At 49.1% G+C, this 21333-nt stretch overlaps 1 protein-coding gene and 1 pseudogene across 1 annotated transcript in view; one reads left to right on the top strand and one right to left on the bottom strand.

Moving 5' to 3' along the window:
- The window catches only part of LOC103783493 (protein shisa-5), a 139221-nt gene that overhangs the window by 57327 nt on the left and 60561 nt on the right, over positions 1 to 21333 (top strand). The window lies entirely within an intron of this gene.
- LOC100979683 (patr class I histocompatibility antigen, A-126 alpha chain-like) lies at positions 2923 to 7183 on the bottom strand (annotated as a pseudogene).

The following is a 21333-nucleotide window of genomic DNA, read 5'->3' as shown; positions in this document are numbered from 1 at the left end:
GCAGGAGAATTGCTCCAGCCCAGGAGTTTGAGGTTACAGTAAGGTATGATATCACCATTGCATTTCAACCTGGGCAACAGACCCTGTCTCTGAAAAAAGGGAAAAAGACCTTGTGAGCTGTCTACATGTACTCTATGTCTCAGGAGACTCATATCCTGTAATTTTTCTAAATGGCATCTCCATGTGGTCTTTCCTGAATGTTTGTCTGGTATTTATTCTCTATCCTTTTACTTTCAACTTTTCTTTACCTTCTACTGAAATTATGTCTTTTGTAAACAGCCCATGATTATTTATTTAGTTATTTATTTTTACCCCCCTGCACTATTTGTCTTGTAATTGGAGTGTCTGAGTCCATTATGTTTAATGTAATTATTGACCTCATTGGGTTTAAGTCTGTCCATTGTCATTTGCTGCCTTCTAATATTATCTCTTTCTTGCTCAACTATTTTTCTTGTGTTACCTTCTTTAGATGAATAAAAACCTTTGCATTATTGTAGTCTTCTAAGTGTCCTAATTACACATTCTCTTATTATTTCTTTAATTATCTGAGAAAGCATAATGATCTGTGACTTATTATAACCAATAGCAGACCATAACTTCCCTGACTTTCACCTACCTGTGCACACAGCCCAGGGGAGAATCAGTGCTCTGGCTCTGAGACACAGGGGTGGTGGGAGTAGGAGAGTGATTGGATGATGAATCTGTAGCTGCAGAGGCATCTGGGCCCCTCACCTGCATTCCTCATAGATGTCTCCTCCATTGAATGCCTGCGATGCCCTCTCCTCTGTATGCTCCTGCCAGAGTCTCCCCATCTCCACTGACAGCAGCTCCACCCTTCTGCTCACTCAGTCCAATACTGTGGGTGTCCTTGATTCTTCTTCTCACATCCATTAGCAAGTGCTGTGAGTCCATCTTCAAATTCATCCAGAATCCCTTCACTTCTCACTATTTCCTCTGCTCACACCCTAGTCAAGGTAAGCAACGTGTCCATCCTAGAATACTGTACTCCTTTCCCACCATTTTCCCCACTGCATCACTGGTTCCCCACCTCTCAATTCTGTTCTCAGCACAGCAGCCAGAAAGAAGCTTTCAAACGATGAGCCCTACCATGTCCCACTTTTCAAAACTGTCCTCCCCATGTCATTCAGAGCAAAAGTCAACACCCTTCCCACACCCTTCAGGGCTACCTGCTCTAGCCACACCTTTGACCTCACTTCAGTTTCTCTGTGTCCAGCCCTTCTGGCCTCTTCCTCCTTCCAGGAACACAGACAATTTCCTGCCCTAGTGCATCTGCACTGAAGGTTCCCCTGCCTGAAAAGAACTTTCCCAGACATCCTTGTAGACAACTCCTCACATCCCTCAAATCTTTACTCCAAGGTCACATTTGCAACAAGGCCCATGCTGACCACCCAGCACAACAGCCACCTTCCTGTCCCCACAGCCCACCCTCTGGATCACCTGCCACACAGCACTTGCCACCTTCTAACTCAAGCATTTTCTGTTCCTACTCTGCTTATACTATATCTATCATCTGCCTACAGAGGTGTCCAATTTTTTGGCTTCCCTGGGCCACTTGGGAAGAATAAGCATTGTCTTGAGCCACACATAAAATACACTAATGACAGCTGATGAGCAGAAAGAATAGAAAAAAGAAAAAAATGTGCACGCATAATTTTCATGATATTTGCTACCACAGATAAGCAAAAAAACTTCTTACATTCAAAGCTGTCCTGGGCCACATGCAGCCCGAGAGCTGCGGGTTGGACAAGCTTGCATCTAGAACGTATACACCACAAGGCCAGAAATTTTTCTGTTTTTACTTTAATTATGTTTTCTAAATGCAAAAACAGTCATATACCTAGCAGACAACAAATGTTAGTTGAATGAATGATCACTGTAGAGCACCTCTGTATTCTAAAGGCAATATCTTTATTAACGTAGCGAAAGAACAAATCATCTCACACCAACATCAGTGCTGCCAGTGCTTTTCTCACCAGGGCTGCTTGTGTGTCCTTCCCACCTCCTCCCACACCAACCCTCCTGCACACTGCAGCACACAGCCATATTTTTCTGTTCAGGAAAGATAATCCTAGCCTTGTGGGTCCAATTTTCCAACCCCATATAAATCTAAATTAGACTCTGCTTTATAAATGCATGAGTTTGGATTGGAGCCAGCACTGGGATTACTACAACTCAGGCAGGAAGAAGAGTAGGAGAGCAGAAGAGGAGTTCCAACAGAAAGTTACCTACAATGAGAAACTATGGGACCCTTCCTCTCTGCAAATTTCAGAATCTGCTTCCTTTAAGGAGGTTGGGGAAAAAGATGGAAAATACAATCCAGGAAAGAGACCTGGAAGGAGGGCAAAAGATACAGGGGTCTGAAAATTTGTCTCTTGATACCGGAAGGACTTCGATGTGTAGGGACCACCCTAGGTGATATCCAAGTCCCTGTGATCACAGGTGCTGGTGGGACAAGGTTCTACTGAAGGGCCAAGGACAATGGAGCAGCAAAGATGACCCAGGTGAGCTGTGACCACATAAAGCCCATGGTGGCCTGAGCACACACTGGGCACAGTCCCATCTACTCTCCTCCCCTGCAACAAATCAGCACAAGAAACACGTGGACTCTGGAAGGTTCTCATGTCTTCAATTTATTTTGTCTCTCAAATTTTAGGAATCTTCTCCTTTAATTAACCCATCAACCTGTCATGGAAATAATTTGAAAAAAGTAAATTTATACTCAGATTCTAATTTTAATAGGGAAGTAAGAAGTTACAGCTCAGTGCACCATGAAGTTGAGACAGAGATGGAGACATCCCAGCACCACTTCTCTGGAACAGGAAAGGTGATCGGGGAAGGAATGTAGGTCAGTGTGGGGAAGAGGGTCATGGTGGACACGGGTGTGGGCTGGTCTCCCCACCACCTCACATTATGCCTATAGGGACACAGACACATTCCGATGCCTTTGCAGAAAGAGAAGTCAGGGTTCTTGAAGTCACAAAGGGAAGGCATGAACAAATCTTGCCTCTCAGTCCCACACAAGGCAGCTGTCTCACACTATAGAAAAAATATTCATGAACAAATTCATATCACTCACAGTGAGGGGTCACACCTTAAACAGCCCATCATGTGCTGAATACATCCAAGTCAAAGAAACCCCATAGCACAGCTATATCCACTGTTACCCCAACAACCCACACACATCAGCCTCCCCAGAGTCTCACCTTTACAAGCCGTGAGAGACACATCAGAGCCCTGGGCACTTTGGCTGCCTGGGGTAGAACAAAAACAGAACCTGGTCAGATCCCACAGGAGATGTGGCTAGAGGAGGAATTGTGGGGTGGGTGAGCTCCCCCATGGGCTCCCAAACACAATATCCCAAGGGTCTCAGGGATCAGCCTCCTTCATACTTACTTGCAGCCTGAGAGTAGCTCCCTCCTTTTCTATCTGCGGGAAGAAAACGTCCTGTGAGAGGCCAGGAGGGTAGCAGAGCCATGAGGTCCTAGAGGAACCTCCTAGTCTTGGACCCTCGAGAAGTTTCCAGAAATGTGTGACTGCAAACCAAGGGCAGGATCAGGAAAAACAAGGAAAGCAGATGTGGGTCCTGGACCAACTGCCCTCCTAAGGTCTGTCCTCAGCAGGGACCTTCCCCTCACCTGTGATTACTGGGGTCAGATCCCCATCACTACAATCATCAAGGTGAGAAATCTGTCCTTCATTGTCACAGGTGCTTACAAAAGAGTAAGTGCTGGCACACAGGGCCAAGGCTGGGTAGGCCCATGAGTGTGGATGGTGCTTCCCGGTAACCAGGCAGAACACATTTCTACCTGGAGCTTGAAACCCCCAGTGGGACAAGAAAACTCGAACCCCACTCCTCACCCCTTCCCCTCTGAGCTCTTCTTCCTCCACATCACAGCAGTGACCACAGCTCCAAGGAGAACCAGGCCAGCAATGATACCCACAATGGGGATGGTGGGCTGGGGAGAGGGCTCTGGGAAAGGAGGGGAATGTGAGGGTTCTGACCTCCAGGACCCAGCCCCGACCCTGCTAAAGGTCTCCAGAGGGGCTCCTGCTTTCCCTAAGAGACATGACCGCCCCCATCTCTCTCCTTACCCCATCTCAGGATGAGGGGCTTGGGCAGCCCCTTGTGCTGCACATGGCATGTGTATCTCTGTTCCTCTCCAGAAGGCACTACCACAACCGCCCACTTCTGGAAGGTTCCATCCCCTGCGGGCCTGGTCTCCACGAGCTCCATGTCCTGGGTCTGGTCCTCCCCATTCCACTGCCAGGTCAATGTGATCTCCGCAGGGTAGAAGCCCAGAACCCAGCACCTCATTATGCCTCATGTTCAGAGACAGGGTGGTGGGTCACGTGTGTCTGGGGAGGGGGGGGTCTGAAAGGAAGAGTCAGAAAACTCAGGCACTTTGCATTCCTCATGGGACACCCCAGCAGCGCCCATGTGACCATCCTGATGAATAGGACACCTGGGGTGGGGAAGGGAGCACAGAACCCAGACACCAGCCTGGACACAGGCGCCTGGGATAATCTCCTATTCCTTTGAAAGTTCTAGTCTCTGAGCGGGGTAGCAGGGACTTCTGGTCCTGATCTGAGTGGAGGCCAAGGGACTCAGAGGAGCTGGAGTCAGACTCCGACACATTGAGTGTGAGGCAGAGAACAAGGCCCGAGAGGAAAAGTCCAGGTGCCCAAGGTTGCTGTGCGGTGAAAGGGGACCGCGGATCAGTCTTCCAGGGATTGTCTTCCCCTCCACTCCCTCAGAGACTTCATCCCTTAATTGTCCCAGGAAGAGCAGGGTGGGCCCTCAGAGTCAATCTCTGATACAGGATCTGGAAACCCAGGAGGATTCCTCTCCGTCAGGACAGGAGGGAGGGCGATATTCTGGTGGTGTTTCCATTTTCTTCCCCTCCTTGTGCGAGGCCAGCCCGGGAGATCTACAGGAGATCGAGCAGGCTCCCCATGGCCCCTGGTACCCGCGCGCTGCAGCGTCTCCTTCCCGTTCTCCAGGTGTCTGCGGAGCCACTCCATGCAGGTGCCCTCCAGGTAGGCTCTCCTTTGCTCAGCCACATTAGCCGCCTCATAACTTGCGCTGGGTGATCTGAGCCGCGGTATCCGCGGCGGTCCAGGAGCGCAGGTCCTCGTTCAGGGCGATGTAATCCTTGCCGTCGTAGGCATACTGCTCATACCCGCGGAGGAGACGCCCGTCGGGCCCCAGGTCACAGCCAAACATTCCCTGGAGGATGTGATACGCTGGCTCAGTTCCCGCGGTCAGCCCCGCCCACCGAGCCCCGGCCCGGCCCCTAGCAACCTGCGGAGATTTTGGCCTCAACTGAAGATGAAACCAGGTAAAGGCGCCTGGGGCTCTCCCGGATCGAGGATCTCTGCAGGTCCCGCAGCCTCGGGGTCGATCTTGGACCCGGAGACTCGGGACCAGGGCCGTCCGTGAGGCATGGAGCGGGGAGTAAGTGATCTGCGCCCCGGGCCGGGGTCACTCACCCGCCTCGCTCTGGTTGTAGTAGCGGAGCAGGGTCCGCAGGTTCACTCGGTCAGTCTGTGCCTGGGCCTTGGCGCCCAGTGTCTGTAGGTCCCAATACTCCGGCCCCTCCTGCTCCACCCACCGCGCCCGCGTCTTCATCTTCAGACTCACGGCGTCACTGTCGACCCGCACGAACTGCGTGTCGTCCACGTAGCCCACGGCAATGAAGCGGGGCTCCCCGCGGCCGGGCCGGGAAACGGCGGTGCTGAAATACCTCATGGAGTGGGAGCCTGGGGGCGAGGAGGGGCTGAGACCCGCCCGACCCTCCTCCCGGCGCGGCTCCCCGGGTCCTGCGCCCCAGCCAGACGGACCTGTCGCTCCTCACGGCAGAAGCCGTTTCCCTCCTGACCCCGCACTCACCCGCCCAGGTCTCGGCCAGGGCCAGGGTCCCCGAGAGCAGCAGGAGGAGGGTTCGGGGCGCCATGACCCCATCGTCGGCGTCTGGGGAGACTCCGAGTCCCGGTGGGTGCGTGGGGACTTTAGAACCGGGGCCGCGCGACGCTGATTGGCTTCCCTAGAAACCCGACACTCAGTGGGAGTGAGAACTGGGTCCGCGTCGTGAGTGTCCAGGAAGAAGGACCCGTCGCAGGCTGGGAGAGGGAGAAGAGAAACTCTGCGGAGATGGGGAATCCCCAACGCTGCACCTCCCCAGCCCATGCACCGCCTTCGGGGCCTGAGACCCTGAGAGCCATGCCTGGGGCTCTGGGACTTCGCCCTGACCCCGCTCCTCCTGTGACAAACGCTCTGTCTCAATGTTCCCTGAGTCTTGGTCCAGGAGCTGTCCGAGAAACCAGGAAGAAACCCTCGTCATGGGCCCCGTCCCTCTCCCTTCACTTTTCATCCGGGAATTCCTGTCCCTGAAATGGACTCCCTGCTTCCCCACTGCTTACCTGTTCCCCTGGACTCTTCTAGAAGAAAACTCACCCCAGGGAGCTTGGTGCCAGAGAGGGAGCTCTCCCTGGGAATGGAGGTGTAGAGACAGAGCTTTTTTTCTTTTATTTCTTTTTTCTTTTTCTTTAAATCTGGAAAAGTTGTGCCTGGGTGCATGAGATAGTATAGAGACCAGTTTGCTTTTTGTGTATTAACTACAGTGGGTAGCAGAATCTTGGTAACCCCTGAATGATCAGGAATCTAATCGGTAAAAACATGTGACTTTGGCCCCTTGATATATAAAGTGTCTAAAAGCATTACAACAGGACTCACAAAGCTCCTAAGTTTCACTTTTGCAAACAAGGTATCTGTGACTCCCGCTTGTGGTATTTTAAATTTATCTTTATTCCATAGCCCTGAGTTTCTGTGAGTCCAGGACATCTCCTCAATACAAAGTAGCCACTGTGTTCCTATGTGTTGCAACCAGGAGTCAGTACAGACTTTATTCACCTCAAAGTTGCAAGCGCTCGATGCAGTCACAATGCCCATCACCAGTGCTCATGCACTGCCTGTTTTTAGGAAGTATCCACATCTAAGTGGTGTGTATATTTCTTAGGAACACTTAGTATTTTTAAAGCCTGATTAACATAAAAACAATTAGTTTTTAAGCAGACCCACTTAAGGTATTAAAGGCCAACTGCAAGTAACACCCTGCGAGGCTCTGTAGATGGATCTAGTGAAATACCATTAAAAAAAGTGTTCAAACCTAAGAGTTGTGCTGCTTTTGAATTCTATTCCTCTGCTCCTTTTCCTCACCTACTGCTTATCCAGCCCTTCCCTCCGTCCCTCTTATCACTCAGCCCCTCCTCTCCCCTTAGTCCCCATCACACTGTCACTCCTGAATTGTGACACTGGCACTCTTCCATTACCTGCTACGTGACTGGTCCTGCTAATGTGAGTCAAAGTGTGTCATTTCTCCACCTAAAACACTCCAGTGGCTCCACCTTGGTCTTGTGAAGCTTCTAGAATGTCAGGCTCGTGAGCATATGAGGGGATACCGGGTTCATTGTAGGGACTAAATTAATTTTTGTTGACTGAATGAATGAAATATGAGTGTATTAAATTGCATCACAGATAATTATAAAATGTAAAACACTGAAAAAGTTCAGAAAGATTTTATTTTATGTAACTAGTGTATATATCAATTCATCAGTTCATTCCATTAGTCTGTTGAGCCTGTGTATGAATTTTATAAGACTGTGTAACAAATTATCACAAACATTGGCTTTAAACAACATCCATTTATTGTATTTATTTATTTGTTTTTATTTATTGTATTCATTTGTTTTTAGAGACAGAGTCTCTAAAAACTGTCATCCAGGGTGAAGTGCAGTCACATGATCATGGCTCACTGCAGCCTCAAACTCCTGGGCTCAAGGAATCCTCCTGCCTCAGTCTTCAGAGTAGCTAGGACTGCAGACAAGTGCCACCACACCTAGCTAATTTTAAAAAAAAGTGTAGAGACGAGTGTCTCACTGTATTACCTGGGCTGGTCTCACACTCCTGGCTGCAAGTGATCCTCCTGTGTCAGCTCCTCAAATGTTAGGATTACAGGAGTGCACCACCACGCCTGGCCAAACAACACCCATTTATCTGTTTATAGTACCTTAGTCAGAAATCTGGGCATGATGTAGATGGAATCTCTGTTCCAGGCTTCCCAAATCTGAGTCTTCATTTTGAATCCTCCTTTAGGCTTATACAGAGGTGGCAGAATGCGCTTTCTTGCAGTTTTAAGACTGAGGTCCCTGTTCCTTGCTGGCTGTCAATGTAGAGAACAGGGAGGGCTGTACTCAATTCCTGGTGCCCACCAGTGTTGTTTCCTACACAGCCCCTTCATTTTCAAAGCCCACAGTGGAGGAAACCCCTCATGCTGAGTCCCTCTCACACTGTGAATCTCTATGCTCAGGAAGAACCCAGTCCTTTCAAGGACTCTCCTGATTAGGACAGTCCAAGCAGCATAAACCCAGCCTAAAGTCAACTAATTGAGCCCCTTTATTATGTCTGCTAAATTCCTTCACAGCAGCACCTACATTAGAGTTGGTCGAATAACTGGGGGAAGGTGAATGACCAGGAGGTGGTTGTTGGGGCCATCATAGAATCACTCTAGCAAGGGATGAATCTTCCTTTTGTGTTTAATTGGGACACAGTTGGAAATTGAAGTGCAAGTAAAGTGATCATTGTGAACGATAATAAAATACATCCTCTTCAGCCATGGAACTTCTCCTTTCCTTTTAAAACTAAGTTACATGTTTAATGTCTTATAATTAAGTTAGGCAGGGGTGGTGGCTCACGCCTGCCATCCTAGCACTGCGGAAGGCAGAGGAAGGCAGACTTGTTGACTCCAGAAGTTCAAGATCAGCCTGGGCAACATGGTGAAACTCTCATCTCTACAAAAAAACTAGAAAATTAGCCTGGCATGGTGGTTCATGACTATAGTCCCAGCTACTCAGGAGGCTGAGGTCAGAGGATCCCTTGAGCCCAGGAGGTCGACACTGCAGTGCATGGTGATCATGCCACTGCACTCCAGCCTGGGTGACAGAGTGAGACCCTGTCTCAAAAATAATAATGATGATGATGATAAATTTAGAGCAAATGCAAATTAACTGTAATAATGCATCCTGTCTTGTGAAAATGTATTAGTTATTTACTATTGCATAACAAATTATGTAAAACTTAGCAGCTCAAAACAACAAATATTCCTCATCTCCCACAGTTTCCAATGATCAGAAATCCAGGAGAGGTTTCCCTGAGTGCTTCTGGCTCAGGGCCTCTCACAAGGTTGCAGTCCAGTTGTCAGCCTAGGCCTGCATCATCTGAGGGCTTCACTGAGCAAGGCCATAGAGGAGTCCTCGAGCTACAATTGGCCATCAGAGGAGTCCCCTGTCTCCTAGGAATGTCCTGCCTTAGTGTCACTGGTATGACCCATCAGTCGTTGGGAACAGCCCATGGGAAGCAGGGCCTCAGCACCAATGTACTGAGGATGTCAGAGCACAAGAGCAGGGCCTTGGGAGATTACCCACGAGTGTGACTCAAACCTTCTGCCCTGGCGGGTCTGGGCCCTTGGAAATCAAATCCTCTCAGGCTGAATTGCTGGATGATTCTGCTCACACTTACAATGGGGCAAGGGAAACCAGAAGGCTCCCAGGTGGATCTCTGGTTTCCACACACACTTCTACCCTTGTGTGAAACAGCCATGCCTTCTCCTGGGGATGAGGATCTATTTATTACCTGGGCCTGGAGAGGAGGAGAATCTTCTTCTCACCAAGTGGTCTCTGGGCACACACTGTCCAAACTTCTCTGGTGACTAAAGTAATGTGTAGTTCAGTGGGCTGTCTTTTGTCTCCTTTTAGGGGTACACTCCTTTGGAAACCAGAACCTCGTATCCTGCACAGCCCAGTGTTGGGAGATAAAATATGCGAAATACCCCATTGAGTGAATCTAAGAGATTGGACATGGAGCCAAACCTGCTTCCGCCTTTTGATTTCTGGACACACATGTTCTTCCTATTGATAAGACAGAACTCTAGAGACGTCTCTGATTCAAACAATGCGCTGTGTCCTGAAAGACGGCACCCATCCCTCAGAGTGCTTCCTCCAGGCTGGCACTGAGTTGTGCCTGTAGAAGACCTGTCCAGCCTTCCTTGTGGCTGGCAGCTCCTGGGTAGTGCAGATGGTGATAGGATTAGTGGAACCCACAGCCGTGGAAACACTGAAACTTTCCCTGCAAAGTGGGTCCTTCAGGCAGATAATGGGCTAGGAGCACTGCCTAGCCTGCAGACCAGGAATGTCAACAGCACCCAGAGAGTGGTGCTGGCTGTGTCTGAGAGCAGGACAGGAAAACCCACCCATAGAATCGGTACCTAACCCTGTGAAGATGAAACTCTGGCCCTTCCAGGTTGGAAGTAGCTAAATGTAGTCAACTTGTTACTTAGTGGGTAGTCATGTAAAGAAATAGTGCCCCACTAGGGCACATCATGGGGCTCAATTGCTGATGAGTTGGACATTCAGAGGTGGCAGCAGCTGGATCTGCCTTGGTGTGGGGAAGTCAGTGCTGCTGGCCCCTTACGGAGCCTCATGCCTGCCACTGTGGTTGCTCCATTCATGCACTCATCCTACCAGGCCTGGGCTGACCCATGGTGAAGGCTGGCTAACTGCCATTTGTCTGTTTGGTAGTTCAGTGCCACTTCAGACTTGGTGTTTTCTGTGGGTGTCAGCAAGGGATTCAAGCTCAACCCAGGTGGACTGTTTTCACCTGATGATGAATGCTGTTGGGCCTGTACCATCTATGACTTTGTGGGTCACACAGGCACTTGGAACCCCGTAGTTGCTTGGTATCCCGTGGTCAAGCATTCTATTGAATCAGGACAAGGAACACTAAAAGTTGCTTCTAACAGGGGGCATGTGTCTCTGCTGTGGATGACATGATCTTACTCCAGAATCCCAGGCCCTCCACTGTGACTCTCCCACTGGTGCTTGGTTCAGCTCCATCCTGTGTCTTTCCCCACCACTGGCACCACCAGCCCCAGGGGGTCTGAGGGATGGTGGCTGCTTGTACCATGGCCTGGATCTGCTGCAGGGTCCTTTCCTGTGTAGGCCCCACTTGAAGCTGGCATCCTCCTATGTCACCTAGACTGTGGGCCAAAGCAAAATGTCTAGATGTGGAATGTGGTGTTGTTATAATTCAAAGAGGCTCACCAAGCAGTGTGCTTCCTTGCTTCTGGTGAGGATGCAAGATGCAACAGTTTTTCTTTTACCTTGGAAGGGACACACCTGCATTCCCCTAAACACTTGGCACTTGTTCACCCATAAAACTTCACTTCAGTGCCCACCTTTGAAACTGTATAAGGTTTATCTTCACCTTGTGGGGTGCGTGTGTTTTGCAAAGGGCTACAGTGCACTTTCTTCCTGCTGCTCATCTACTCCAGTCAACATGAAGTTGTCAATGAAATGTGCTGATTTAATATCCTAAAGGATATGCAGTATGTCCAGTACAGTCTTAAGCCTATACTATAGAGGGCACAGGTGTTACAATAGCCCTGAGGCAAACAATAAATAAATGTGTCGTTGATTCCACATGAATGTGAATCACTCCATATCCTCTTCCTTCCTTCCTTCCTTCCTTCCTTTCTTTTTTGACAAAGTCTTGCTCTTGTCCCCTAGGCTGGAGTGCAATGGCATGATCTCGGCTCACTGCAACCTCTGCCTTCTGTGTTCAAGTGATTCTCCTGCCTTGGCCCCCCGAGTAGCTGGGATTACAGGCACCTGACATGACGCCTGGCTAATTTTTGTATTTTTAATAGAGACGGGGTTTTGCCATGTTGGCCAGGATGGTCTAGAACTCCTGACCTCAGGTGATCCACCGGCCTCGGCCTCCCAAAGGTGGGATTACAGGCATGAGCTACCGCGCCCAGCCCATATCCACTTTCTAATTGGAGTGGAAAGGAATGCACTCACCAAATCCACAGCAGCACACTGTGTGCCCTGGGCTTTATTAACCTGCTCTACCAGTGATAACCAGACAACATAAAAGCTGCAATTATAACTCCTACTTGGCCAGACCTGGAGTAATCTCATTCATTCTTTAGGCCTTACCAGTTTCCCTCAGGGACAGGTTGCTGGATTACATAGAGACAATAGACAGCCCCAACACCACCCCACATCCTTCAGCTCTCTAATGTTGGTGCGACCCCATAATACTTTCAGTGTCTTCCACAAGACCCACCCTGGGACACACTATGATTTTTGATTTGGCCAGGATGTGGGCAGTGTCAGAGGTTTCCCTTTGGCTTTCAGCACAATGAGAGTCCTTACTCCACAGACTAGGGACCCAGTGTGGGGGTGACTCCACTTAGCAGTGCAGCAGTGTCAATTATGCACTCAGGGAATTGAAAGATATCCAGCGTTGGGTCTGTTGGCCCAGTGGTCCCATTGTGGGCCATAATTTGTCCAGGTTTACTCCCTGGCCTCCATAAGCCCCACTGTGATGGGAGACATGAGTGCTGTGGGCATCTGGGCATCAATGTCAGCTCACACCCAGTGTCAATAATCCCTCCAGTTCTGCGTGTTTCCTTTCCCCAGTGTACAACCACCCAAGTAAATGTCTATAGGTTCCTTTGCCAAATGATTGAGGGAATTGTGCCAGCATATACTTCCACAGGGTTGCAGGGTCTTCCTCCTAGGGATATGGACTCCTTCTCTGTCACTGAGATCTGAATCTGAATCTTGGCTGAGGTCTAGGCATTGAGGATGGGATCATGACTTTGTATTGGGTCAAACACCTTCACCCTCCTGCTCCTCAATTCTTTCATTCCTATCATAGATATCAAGCAGCGCCCTTGTTGGCTGCCTGTCCTAACCCTGGGACACCACCCTCTATTAACCTTCCCCACATTCCCTGCAACTTGAGTTCTCCTGGCTGCTACTCTGAAGTTGCCATAGTAACCATGCCCTCTGCTTTTTCAGGTCACTGCCACCACTTCTTCTCTGTCTCTTCAGGGCCACACTCTCCCCAGGGATATGGATAAATGCAACTCTGGGACCATCTTTATTACCATCACCCGCAGCCTGCAGAGGACAACACCCCTATACTTAGTGATGCAGGTCCCTTTCACCATCATGTTCCTGAGGCTCTGGTGGAAGGTTGTGTCCTCTGGGCCCTCTTGTGGAGCATGGCCCTGGTGGGCCTTCACCATGCCCACTTCCCTCAGCCTCGTTATTCCTTCCTTTACATGTTCCAGGGCAACTAAGACATGTCTACCTTGTTGAGAGTTGGGCATCTTCTTTTCCAATCTATATGGATTCACCCCAGCAGTGGGTTTAGCTCCACTTATCAAAGTCCTGGGGTGTTTGACAAAACCATGCCTTGAGAAAGTGCCTCCAAGCCAAAGGATTTGTATTCATCCAGCCTGAAATTCTGGTTTCTTGATCAAACGCCCTCAAATTCCAATCCCAGGAGTGCTCCTTGGGCTCCTGTGGGGAAATGGCGGCTAATTCCTGCAAAGCTGCTGAGTGGGATTCCCGCAGAATCACGAGGGTGAGGCTTTTGCAGCATCTTCCAGCGTAGGAAGTGGGAACCATTATTAGATAATGGTGAGCCTCCTCTGCATTCCCAGAGGGTCCTGGAGGGCACCCATTGGATAACCCGGTTCCAGTTTCCAGAATCTCAGGTTTCCCCACCAGGACCCTGACTTTCCTGTAACAGGCCTGCTTTGACTGAGTGTCAGACATGTCTGGAGCACTGTGGCCCTCATAATGATGTCTTCAGCTGCCATTCCACGCTATCTGCCCTTTCGCTACAAGAGATAAAGACCTCTCCATGAGACACTGCAGAGGCTGTCACCTGTAGCCAGTGACAGCTGTTAACAACCCGCAGATTCTCATGATCCTTTTATAGGGCATCAACGCAGCCAAGCAGTAACCACCCAACTCCTCTGTCTTTGTAGGTTTCCCCCAACCTCATCATTATTGTGTAGGGCATTCTATCACCTCACCTGCCATAGCTTCCCCTAACCAGGGCATCTTCTCAGCTCAGCACTGAGGAGACCACAGCACCTCAGCTGCACCTTATGCCATGGACTTTCTGTGTCCCCCACCAACCCGGGTGGCATCCTCTTGGCCTGCCAGGCAGTGGGCAAGATTATTTCAAATTACCATTTTTGCCTGTTTTCATGGGTCACCCTTCATACCGCTTGGGTTAGTTAGGGTCCCCTGAGGAGCAGACCCCAATACAGTAGTAAATGTGCAAGGATTTATTCAGGGAAATACTTGTGAGAGAAATTCAGGAGAGAGACAGAAAACACTGGGAGAGCCATCAGACCACACTGCAACTCTGAGCCCCAGTGAAGGAGAGAGGGCAGGAAGTTCAGCTGGAAGCATCCTAGACCCTGTGCAGGCTAAGGGAAATTTAGTAAAGGAGGCAGGGAGCCCTGGGGCTGCAGTCAGCCTTCAGAGGAGAAATATTCCTGCCTTAGTTTCTGCCCTGCTTTCCTCAATCATTGGCTGGAAAAGATCAGGGGGCAGGTGTGGGATCAGAGCAAATGTGGCAATAGATTTCAAGCTTCAAGAGCTGGGGTCATCATCGATTCTGCTTCCTGTAGCTGAGGGGCTGGGATGTGCATTCTCATGACTGCCACAATGATCCAGTGGGGAGAGAGGGAAAAAGTTGATGATAAAGATAAAAAAAGATACTAGTTGAGGAACTGACAACTTTAAGTAGATGAGAAGGGATGATGTTTGGGGCACCAGAAGAGGGACTGGCTCTGACTGGGAGCAGAATTGTTAACCCCCAGCAATCCCTCACGTGGTAAAATGCCTGACATATGGTGCAGCTGCAAATGCATGAGCAGACAGTGGTGGACTCTGGGAAGTTGTCTTCTAATGTGTTCAGTTTTCTCAGTGAGGTAGGAGGCAAGGTTGTCAGCTGAGGTAAGAATGGGGAAGAAGGGTTGGATGTGTGAGCACAGAGAGAAGGTGTCTAGGAGTCACCCAGGCCAAGAGGAGGCTGAGGGTGAACCACGTAGGGAGAGGGTGATTGCTGGCCATGTCAATGGTAGGGGCTCCCCATGAGGTTTGGAATCTTAAAGAGACCAGTCAGCATGTTGTGTGCTGCTGTCCAGCCTCCTGCAGCTCATGGGGCAGGTGCAGCATAGACAGAGGTGGAACCCACCAGCTGTGTAGTTTTGCCAGGTGAGTATGACAATGCAAGGGAGAGGCAAGGGAGGGATTGAAATTATTTACTGTAGAATTCAAAATGGGAGAAGAGGGAGGAGAGGACACCAAGGGTGAGTGACAGGGAGTAGATGGCAGGATCACTCAATTGGGAATCCCAGTGGGCTGGAAGGATTGTTGGAATTGATGTACCACAGGGTGGACTCCAAGCCTGGAATGCAGGCACATAGGAAATGAGTGGTTCACTGATATTACATCACAGCATATGATAAAATGATAGTGTCTGTGTCCTCAGAGCCTGTGGCCACCTTGCAAGGGGATGAGTGGAAAGATGGCCAGAGAGGGGGAAGTGTGAGATTGAGAGTATGGAAGGGCTGGGGTTCTTGGCCGTGATGAGGCCTAGGGGATGACAAGGGCATGAGATTCAGGCAGAGACAGGAGAAGGTCATGGAGGAGAGGAGTTCCAGGATCTGAGAGTCCAGGGAGCAAGAGCATCTTCTCTGCTGTATAGGTGTCTATTGCTGCCATAAAAATTAACACAAACCAAGTGGCTTTAAACAGCACGTAATTATCATGTCACAGTCATGTGGGTTGCAAGTCCACACAGTCTCATAAGGCTAAGATCAATGTATGGGAAGGCCTGCATTCCTTCCTGGAGACTGGGGAAGAATCCACTTCCAAGCTCATTCAAGTTCTTGTCTGAATTCACTTCCTTGCAGATAGAACAGAGATTTCCACTTCCTTGTTAAGAGCCACCCTTAGCTCCTAGAGTTTTCTCTCAGGTACTCACACATGGCGCCTAAGGCACATCCAGTCCTCCTGCTTGGAACGTCTGACCTCCTCTCTCCAGCTTCTCCTCTGTTTCCTCTTCTGCAGAATCTGACTCCAGCCAGGGCAGTTTCTCTGCTTTTAATGGCTCATGTGATTTGATTGGGCCCACACAGATAGTCCAGGATACTCTCCCTATTTTAAGGTCCTTAATCTTCATTACATGATTAATGTCCCTTTTGCCATGCAATGCAACCTATTCACATGTTCCAAGGCTTAAGCCTGGACATCTTTGGGGACCATTACTCAGCCCACCACATCTGCGTATGTTGAAGTCACCAAGAGTCAAGGAGACAGCACTGCTGGAGAGGGTGACAGTGAACCAGGAGCTACAAGGGTCAGGATTAAGAGGAATGGCTTGGGGCACAAAGGGAATGGCTACAATATGGGGAATGGGGCCCTAATCTGCTGACAGCTTAGGGGTTTAGGGAGGAGGGAGGGAGAAAGGTGTGAGAACCACAGCGAGGAGCAAGGACCCCACCTCACCTCTGAACCCAGGGGTACAAGTCCCTGGGAAAACTCCCCCATGTGGGAGGACTTTGGAGGGGGTCATGTCCTCAGGGAGACCAGGTTGCTGCTGGAGCTGTGAGGTGCAGGAACATCCTGAGAGAGGGTGTGGAGGTTTTGCTAATCTTTTTGCTGGGGGAGGGTCTTGCCTCAGTGTTGACTATTGGCTGATCAGGAGGGTGGTTGCTAAAGACTGCTGTGGCAACTTCTTTAGATATGACAGTAAAGTTTGTGGCATGGATTGTAAATCGGAAATCAGTACTTAAGTAAGGTCAATATGAGTTTTCAAGTCAGGTGGACCTGAATATGAACCCTCCAGGCCTTTCCACCAGCTAGCTGTAGAGCCCTGGGCACATCTGGCCCACAGTTGGCCCTGACAGACACTTGCCCAGTGAGTGAGTGCTGAATGAACCCATATGAGTCAGTTTCCTCATCTGCAAACTGGTGATGTAATTCCTGCCTTGCCAATTCAGAAGAATAAGTGAGAAGAAACCCAGTGCCAAGAAAAACAGACACAAGACCTGTGGAAGGCTGGGCACCAGTGCTCTAAAGCAAGCTCTGCCTAAACTGGCAGGATCATTTTTCACATCAGAAACAGGAATTGGTCTGGATTCTGTCTGGGACCAGGCTGAGAGGGAGGTGGAGGCAGCAGAGCAGGGCAGGGGTGGGGCCTATGCAGAGCCAGGTGCTGAAGCAAAGCCAAGGCCTGGAGGGAGCGAACTCTTGGTGTCTTCTAAGCAACTCAGACTGCTCCCTGCCTCAGCTACCATGGTCCTTTCTCTTCCAGGATCTCTCGGTGCTGTTGTCTTCACCTCCTCCGGCCCTCCTGGTCCCTAGCTCTCCAGGACTCACAAAGATGCTGCTCTGAAAACCTCAAGGCAAGCGTGGAAGAGCAGAACAGCTCCAGGGGCAGTGGGAAGATGAGGGCACCCCCGCATGTTGACGGACACCAAGGGTGGGGGTGGAGGATGTGAAGGGGATCAGCACAGGAGTCAGGGGAAATCCTCTAAATCCCACCCTGCACCACCCTCACCCCTGCAGCTCCTTGCGTAGTTCCAGCTCTCAGCTCTCAGCTCCTTCCCAACCACACCCCAGCTCAGACCTCAGGGCTCTCTCTCCCCACCCCCTCCAGAGCAGCACAGTCCACAGAGCCCTTGAACAGAAATTCCCCCTCATCTAACAGTTAATTATTTCTTAGCGGAGAGGGACAGCCAGTCCTCTCTTTCCAGTGACCCCATATCCTTGTTCAAGGTATCCAGTTACACTCCCTGAGCCGGGGATCTCTATTTGCCCCCCAGAGGCCTATGCCCAAGACAAGGGGCTCCCTGGGCTTCTCAGTACAGGGGGCCTTAAGCTAATGGGCTAGAAAAAGGGAAAGGGAGGTAGAATTCCTCATTTACAGCCAGACCCTGCAATACAGGTTCCAAGGGCCTCAGCCCCCTGCCCTGGCTGATGCTCCCTCCACCACTCCCCCTCCCCAGGGCAATGAGCCCCCAACACAGCTGAGCTGGCCCAAGCTGAGGAGTTGCTGGAGCTGGACCAGGCCCTGCTGGAAGGGCAGGAGGGGGTCAGGGGCCCAGGCCCTGGTGCTCAAGGTCTAGAATTTGAAGGAATAAATGAGGAGGCACCAAGAAAGCCTGGGTGGAGACACTCAAGCTTCCCACCAGTGCCCACAGCACGCTCCATCCCTGGAAATACTGCGCACCATCCACCAGGAGCCCCAGGATCAGAAACATCCCAGCCTCTGTCAGGCCAGATAAAGCAGAAGAGACCCCAACAAAGGGCAGGAAATTGGCAGGTAGTTGGGGAGCCAGGGCTCTGCAGTCCGTCCCCCTTTGACCTCACAGCAGGGCACCCAGGCCTTACAGGAATTTACCCTGGACCATGCCCTAAAATAATCTTACCCCAAATACAATAAAGGGAGAGAGCACCCACACATAATGCAGATGCACTTGTGTTTCATGTTTAGTTACATTAAAAATTCTGACGATCAGGAATGATGGTTCAGGAGTGGTGCTGATGCAGAAGAGGAAAGCCAGGGGGTGGTGGAGGCTGTCAGGTGTGGGGGCAGCAGGGTCTCCTTCACCCACACCCTGCTGTCCTCTCCTGAAGGGCAGATGGTCACATTCCAGAATGAGCGAGTCTCCTACTGCATCTGTTCAACTGAGAAGGAGACATGGCACAGTGAGAATAAGGCATGAAAGGACAAAGCAAGGCAGGAACACACAGCACACATGCAGATGCTGGTGTACTGCCTGGGTTCAGAGGATGGACTTGGGCGTGGTGGAAGAGATGTAATATGAGAAAAGGCAGAGACCCCACATAGACGGCAGCAAAATGTCCCAAAACAGCATCAAAGGCCAGGGGGCATGAACCAGTCAATTGTTCATTATGCGTTAAGTGCCCATGACCTACATGATGGGATTGAAGACACAGTAAGGAATAGGGAAGAACTAAGGGTTTCATGAAATCAGCACTCACTGTGGAGGAGATGTCTGTCTCAGCAGGTAGCTCCTAACACTGAACTTAAAGTGATGCTGCCCATCACTGAGGATCCTGGCACAATTCTCATCCGACACAAGCCCTGTTCCAAACCAGCCTGCTCTAGTCACCTGGAAGGAGACAGAGGTTAGGACTAGAAGACCCCAAAGAGGGAAGACAGCCAGAGGGAGGAATGAAGAAGTGAAGTGTGAAAAGATACGGAAAATAAGTGGGTGGGAGAGTGGGTGTCCCTCTGCGTGTGGAGCTTACCTGATTCACGTAGGTCTCAGAATCTTCAGGCATGTCATAGGTAAAGGCAGTGTTCACCTGCTCCATGTCCATGCCTGGGCAAAATAGGGTTGGTAGCCAAAGAATTGGCCTTTAAAAATCTTTTGGGGCCATTCTCAGACAAGTACAGAACAGCAAAAACTGTTAGTCACCTGAGGTGCATTCTCCTCAGGTTCAGAAATGAACTACATGTAAAAGGAACCAAAGGCTGTAATTCTCATGGCACCCAGAAAACTGGACTAGGGACCTGGAGAGTCATGTGCCTGTCATTGCTCCACCACTCATGAGCTGTGTGACTTCAGGAGAAGCTCTCTACTCATAGGGCCTCTGATTCATCTGTCAATCATGGACAAATGCCTCCATTCTAGCAACCTTACTGAAATGCAGGGAGGACCAAGTGATCAATGTAGAGGAAAAAAGCAAAGTGATGACATTTACTCCTAGACAAGACTCTTTAGGAAAATGCACTTTAAAAGGAGGAGAAAACATAGTACCTGCCATCCCCTGCCAAAAAGCCTCTTTGGTTTAGTAATTATGATTGTTCCTCATCTTTCTATAAAATTAGGGCAAAACTAGCTCACTCAATGTCTCAAATAAATCAAACACAGTTTGTGATTCTATGTCCACAACTTTTGCACTGTGTGAAACTGAAAAGAAACGGGAACACATACATGTTTGTGTGGTGGCCAGGAGACCCACAAAGGCTTGGAAATGACCCTGTATCATCTATTTTCCATTGACTCACTCTGTGTTTTGGAATCCCAGGTAATTCATATTCTTAAAAAGTCTCATGTTCATACATAGGACAGAGTAGAAAAGGTAATATTTCTGTTTTAATTTGCTAGGGCTACCATAACAAAGTACCACATGCTGGGTGAGTAAAATAATAAATATGTATTGTCTCACAGTTCTGGAGGCTACAGGTGCAGGTCAAGGTGCTGCAGGGTTGCTTTTTCCTGAGGCCTCTCTCCTTGGCTTGTAGATGGCCACTTCTGTCTTCTCAACATAGGACTTCAACATATGAATTTCGGTTGGGGAGGGACACAATTCATCTCATAACAGTGTGGATCATCCTTGGTAGTGGATATTCTAAAAAATAAAAGAGAGTATACCCCTTTGGCTTGGTGCTTTCTCTTGGTTTTCTCAATTTTTGGTCTTGGAATAAGAAAAAAAAGAACAAGAACCAACATTTAGTTTTTCCCAGAAGGTGAACCCTCCCTACATCTGGGTAACCCCAGACCCCAAGAAGAGGGGCTGTGCAGTTCTCCAGAGTCTTACTTTCTCCAGGAATTCTGTTTCTGCCTTTCTAACTGGGGAGAAGATTCTCTCAGGAGAGCCACCTCTTCTGATGCTGTATGGGCTTCATTCTGCTTGAACTTACAAAGTGGATCTTAATAAAAAGGAAATATTTGCCAATTTTTATCATGGTCATATTTTTGTACTTTTTAAAATGTCCCATATTGTGTTGAGTTTATTTTAAAAATATTTTTTAAAGGTAATACATAATATTTTATATGTTTATGGGGCACATGTGATCATTTGATACATGCACAGAATGTGGAATAATCAAGTCAGGGTGTTTAGGGAATCCATCACCTCAAGCATGTATCATTTCCTTGTGTTGGGAACATTTAAAATTCACTCTTCTAGCTGTTTTAAATATACATAATTGTTAGCTTTAGTTGGCCTGCTGTGCTATAGAACATTAAAACTTTTTTTTATATAACTGTACATTTGTACCCATTAATCTACCTCTCTACATCTTCCCACCCCTACATTCTTCCCAACCTCTGGTAATTTTCATTCTACTCTCTACCTCCATGAGATTAATGTCTTTAGCTCACACATATGAGTGACAACATGTGATATTTGTGTTTTCTTGCCTGGCTCATTTCATCTAACATGACCTCTGGTTCCATCCATGTTGCTGCAACTGACAGGATTTCATTCTTTTTTTATGGCTGAATTGCATTCCATTGTGTATATACTACAGTTACTTTATTCATTCACCCATTGATAAATTCACCCATTGATTTCACATCTTTGCTATTGTGAATAGTGCTTCAATAAACATGGGTGTGC

Source organism: Pan paniscus, chromosome 5 (assembly GCF_029289425.2).
Source record: "Pan paniscus chromosome 5, NHGRI_mPanPan1-v2.0_pri, whole genome shotgun sequence".
Lineage (NCBI taxonomy): Eukaryota > Metazoa > Chordata > Mammalia > Primates > Hominidae > Pan > Pan paniscus.
This window is presented reverse-complemented; position numbering and strand designations above follow the sequence as displayed.